General features: G+C 41.9%; 1 pseudogene; it reads right to left on the bottom strand.

The window, feature by feature from the left end:
• Positions 1-2,678: 2,678 nt before the first annotated feature.
• LOC120851627 lies at positions 2,679-3,653 on the bottom strand (annotated as a pseudogene).
• Between the last annotated feature and the right edge of the window lie 2,243 nt (positions 3,654-5,896).

The following is a 5,896-nucleotide window of genomic DNA, read 5'->3' as shown; positions in this document are numbered from 1 at the left end:
GATGGCAATGCATATCCTTATTTTAATGCTATTTCTAAATTATGTCATTTTCCTCCAATAAATCATATATTTATAAGCACTGTCATTTTGGGTCCTGAGAGTCTTCTAGAAAAGACTAAGTCTTCAAGAGACTTTAGAAATTGAACCCTGTCTACCATCATTAGAGCAGTGCCTCTAAGCCAAATGAATTAGGTAGTTGGATCCAAGTAAGCATAGACACTTATCAGCAACTTCGTGGTCATTTAAAAATATACAAACATTGAAAGTACAAATAAAATGTTCATTTTATTTTTCAATAACTACAATCGGTCACTAATGGGGCTGTGTTATCAGACTGGACACTGTCACTCTCATTTCCTGTTTTGTGATGATATTCACACCATATTTTCTGGTTATCACAGCAACCTCCTGAAGCCCAGTCACATAAGGATATGACATCATCTAGAGGACAGTAGCTCAATTGAATGTTGAAACTGTGAATGACTTTGAGGTAGTAGTTTGGATCATGTCCAACAAATACTGTTATTTCACTCAAACATTGAAACTATCATGTAATGTCCATGTGAATTTGCTACAGCACTCTGGGGCACTTTAGCACACATTATGGGAGCCACAATACAAAAGAATGATACTAAGTGAATCCCTTGTTCATAGACAATCTTCCTATGATAGTCAACAGTTCTAGTATGGCGGTCACAATGTGATGGGGTTGGGGTAAAAGATAGACAGTATTTATTTTTTAAGAGGTCCTCCTATTCATTTCCTAGAGAAAAAAAAAAATTAAAGGTGGCCAAAATCAGAAACTTAGATACACCTGAAAAAGAGCTTTTCTCATCGATAAGCAATCTTGACACCTAAATAAAACAATGTTATTTCCATGCACTTTCCACTCCGAAAAGCCTGTGGGTAGTCTCTCTACAATGCCTCGGTGGGATAAAGAAGCCAGATTTATCAGGAACAGGTGTTTTCAGCAGGAGCGAGGCATATTTCAACAGACCGGGGTTTCTCTTTGTGAAAATTTACCTTTGAAGATGGAGAAGGTAATTTTAGGTCTATAGATAGCTGATCTTTGAAAAATCAATAGAGAAACTTTCTGAATGAGATTCTTTATTACATATTGCATGTCTGGTTCTTGCTCTTTGCTGCTCCTAAGGACAGCTATCAACTTTTTCTATTTATTCATTCATTCACTCATTCAGTCATCAAACATTCATTGACTATCAGCTCTGCCAGGTGTACTATTCCAGACACTGTAGAGAATTAAAGAATGGAATGTTGAAATGTAATACCCACAGGAATTTAGAAATTGGGTCATCCTCTACTTTTTAAATGTTATTTTTGATTCTGCAAGCCAGAAGGCATTTAAAAGACTAGTTGTCTCCAACAGAAGCTGAGAAAAGGAATATACCAGTTCAGATGTTCTTTGTTCATTGAGGTGTTTCTGGACATAAATTCTCATTGTTTTGTTTCCAGTGCAGTCATATTTTCCTGTGGTCTTAAAAATGTATCCAAGCCATATGTTCTGAGGATATCAGAGGTGACACAGAGGAAGAAGAGAAAACACTGAACTCTGGACTTTTCCCCATTCTATGGCAACATCATATTTATCTGTTCTACATATTAGACCTAAAAGAAGTTTTCAGACAAAGGCATTCTCTTAATAAAAGAAAAAACAAGTGTAAACTATCAACCCTTTTTTCTGCTACCTTCATAAACAATTAGTCCCTAGCAGGGAAATGACAAATAAATCAAATGACTCTAGACTTCCATGGTCTTGTTCATATTTGTCAGCTGTTATGGATATACTGGGCTTCCCTGGTCATTCTGTGGTAAGGAATCCACCTGCCTGTGCAGGAGCTGTGGAAGACACAGGTTCAGTCCCAGGGTCGGAAAGATCCCTTGAGGTGGGACATGGCAACCCCTCCAGTACTCTTGCTGGGATAATACCACCTACAGAAGAGCTTGGCCGGCTACAGCCCATGGGATCGCAGAGTCAAACATGACTGAAGTGAATGGGCACCCGCATGGTTATGCTATTTATCATCTTGTATGTCCCAGCCAAAATACTTTTCTTTCTAGTTCTTTGGAGGGAATTAATGTGAGCTTATTAACTGAAGCAACAGAGGATATAGTGAGATTACTTTCATCTCACAGGAGGGCATTCAGAGGAGTCTAACAAATTAATAGAGGAAAATTTCAGTCATAGTTGTTGGAGTTGAAGACTAACCAATTGTCATTGCCTCTCTATCCCAGTTTTGAGCTCACTGAAAGAAATTAATCAGGGAGATAAAGATGAATGTATCACCTCTATCACTCTCAAAAGCCAGCTTGGAAAATATGGATTTAAGTCCGTTAACTAGGTAGACTGTGTGCTGCCGTCCATTGGGTCATAAAGAGTCAGACACAACTGAGCAGCTAAACTGAACTGAACTGAACTAGGTAAACTTGTTAATACAACCTCATCGAATGTTAATCACCCACCTCACTACAAGCACTGCTAGGAAACCACAGGCCTCACCTGAAGGTCAGTTTACTACATGGCTAAAGGCAGACCAAAGCTTAAGCTCTCAGCATACAAGCATATCCCAAATTGAAAAGAGGGAGTGTCTGTGTTTCCAGTCTTTTTTTTTGGGGGGGGGCAATAGTTTAATGTATTTCTCAGAAAAAAAAAAAATTATTTCTATTTTCTCATCTCTGACAAAGCAGTGCCTAGGAAGTCCAGCGCCACCAGGCCACCTTCATCCGGTCCCACACAGCCGACAGTGAATCCAACGTGGGCCGCACGTCCAGGATGGTGAACTGGTAGTCTTGGTTGACCTCAACCCCATCGTAGTAGTCAATGACATATCTCACTTCCGTCCCGCAAAGGTTGATCCAGTCGTGCCTGTCGAAAGGTAGCTCGTACCCCATCCAGGAGCGAATTCTTGCCTGTGGCGTATACTCTTTCGCTTTGCCTCCAAACCGGATCAGGGATGGACCACAAGGACACTCGGCAGCGTGAAGGGATTCCCATTTCAAAATCTCCTTCCAAGCTTGCTCATTATTCTGGTTGTGAATCCTAATGATATTACACATGTCTTTCTGACTAATATCTTCATCCTTCCATTTCCACCCTTTCCTTAACATCACATTCCAGACCATCTGTTCAGAAGGATAAACCCACTTTTTATCTGAATCTGCCCTCGGAATAGATGATTCCTCTCTCACAGTAGATAGTGGAAACGGCTGGTCGGGGGCTGGTGTCTGATTAGGAGGTGGCATCAGGTTAGAAGGATCCAGGTTCTCCTTATTCCCGGCCTTGGCGCCGGTGATGGGACACTGCAGGTACTCGTAAGCGCGCTCCTGGTGCGCAGGCAGAGTTCGTTTTGCTCCCGCAGGTTGAGTCCGATGGCTCAGCACTCACTGGACAGCCTTTCACTTTCCCTTCATGCATTGGGCATCCAGACGCTGGGGCTGCTGTCTGATGATCTGAAGCAGCAGGGGTAGAGGCCTGAGCTGTAGAAGCAGCAAGGGTAGATGCAGACAAGCCCATGGTGGGACTCCCGGTGTTGAATCCAAGCAGTTCTGACTCCTGCACCCGGCTGCCGGTCCCGCCTCTAACCGCCAACTTCCGGGGCCGAGTGGCAGCAAACCGCTGCCACCACCTTCCCCTCCCCTCGTTTGGTCACCGCTGTTGCCCGGGTCCTGTGTTCCCAGTCTTTAGTTACAGCGCCCAGAGGTACTGGGATGGCCAAAAAGTTTGTTCAGCTTCTCGTACCATCTTAGAGCAAGCATACTTTTTGGCCAATCCCAATATTAATCAGAAAGTGCTCCTTTTCTCCTGGATAGGGGTGAGTTAGGGAATAGGTTAAGAATCTAGGCATGTATAGGAAAAATATTTTCCTGGGGGGAACCACAGGAGTGGAAATAAACAATCCACACGGGGACTGAGGACTCGGAATGAGTACTTCTGAGTTTGTAGAGGAGAGTGTGTGTGTGTGTGGGAGGTGAGGACTGCCGTGTGAATTTACATTATCTACATCTGGATGTTCAGTTGGTCAGTGCCTGCATGCACACGCACTCACACACAGTTGCTCAGTCATATCTGACTGCGACACCATGAACTGTAGTCTGCCAGGCGCTTCTGTCCATGGAATCTTCCGGGCAAGAATACTGGAGTGGGTTAGAGAACTTCATTCTCCAAGATGGTCAGTACTATGACATTAAAACCATCTCATTGAATACCCCAGCTTGGACCCTTTAACGGCTACAGGTAACTGGATCAGTTCACCAAGTAGCATCTTCAGAAATATGACCATGAATTTATTTCACAACAAAATTCTGGATACTAGAAAGATAGAGGGGAGGCAGGTTAATACCGGGATTAATGGATTCCAGTGCTTCCCCAAAGCATCTCCAGAATGAATTGGTGTCTGAATACACTGAATGAGAAAATATCCTGGGCATATCCATTTGATTAAAATAAAAAAAAGGGTAACCAAGGCTGTGTAAAATGTTAAAGCAAACTCTAGGGGAGGCAACAGAGGAGGAGGAAAGAAGGCTAGAATAATAATAGGAAGGGCCAGAGCTTATTCTTTCCCAACAGCTTTGATAAAACTCAGGAATTTACCTCCTCATTTCTTATTTATAAAGAACTCTTTTTTGAGAAGAAAGGTTTTTGTTTTTGTTTTTTTAATCATCACTGTATCTTTCTCACTACCTTGTCCCTCAGTATAATCATTGTACTGATCCAGGTAAGCAACAATCTATAAAGAAATTCAAACCAGATTTACATTTTCTACAATTCCAGCAAGATTTGTCTTCAGTCTCTAGAATAATAGGTTTCAAATGCATATGCTATCCTCATAGAAATCCAGTCTGCTCTCCAGCTTGATTCCGAAGTCTGTCTAGGATTCTAAAGGTAGATCCAGAGGCATCCTTGCATTCTCTGGAGCCTTCTATATGGTGAAGTGTGGTGCTGGATACACCTGTATATTAGAGAATGATACAAATTCAGACTTGGCCTTTGGCCCTAATGGTTAAGTGGTCTTAAGGGAAAATATGCTTCCTGATGTTCACGGTCCTTGTGACCCAGGAGATGCTCAGCTTAAAGCATTAAATTGCCAAGAGATGTAAAACTGGCAGCCAAGGGCCTTGGAGAAAAGAACCCATATGTCAGATACTGGAAGTAGTTAAGGGTTCTCCCAAATTTCACTGAAACCATCTTTTATTTGAATTGTTACATTTTTCTTTGGGAGTAATTTCTCCGAAATCTGAATAAATGCATAGAGTCTCTACCAAGCAGTCACTTAAATGATCAAAATGTCACCTTTCTTTTTTAATATGGGAGATCTGTAAAGGGGATTCTAACACCCAAGATCCAAACTCACATAGTTTCTGTGGAAATCAACTATAATGAAATGATGTACACAAAAAAATTCTTAGTAAATAGGAAATTTTAAATTATCCTCATACCAATCATAAGAAGATGTAAGCAAATGACATAATAAGAGTCTTTAGTCTTGTCAAGGCTATGGTTTTTCCAGTAGTCAGGTATGGATGTGAGAGCTGGACTATAAAGAAAACTGAGTGCTGAAGAATTGATGCTTTTGAACTGTGGTGTTGGAGAAGACTCTCGAGAGTCCCTTGGACTGCAAGGAGATCCAACCCGACCATCCTAAAGGAGATCAGTCCTGAGTGTTCCTTGGAAGGACTGATGTTGAAGCTGAAACTCCAATACTTTGGCCACCTGATGTGAAGAACTGACTCATTGGAAAAGACCCTGATGCTGGGAAAGATTGAGGGCAGGAGGAGAAGGGGATGACAGAGGATAAGATAGTTGGATGGTATCACCAACTCAATGGAAATGAGTTTGAGTAAACTTTGGGAGTTGATGATGGATAGGGAGGGCTGGCGT

This window comes from Oryx dammah, unplaced genomic scaffold (assembly GCF_014754425.2).
Source record: "Oryx dammah isolate SB20612 unplaced genomic scaffold, SCBI_Odam_1.1 HiC_scaffold_25, whole genome shotgun sequence".
In the NCBI taxonomy this organism is placed as follows: Eukaryota; Metazoa; Chordata; class Mammalia; order Artiodactyla; family Bovidae; genus Oryx; species Oryx dammah.
The sequence above is the reverse complement of the archived record's forward strand: the minus strand, read 5'-3'. Positions and strand labels throughout refer to the sequence as shown.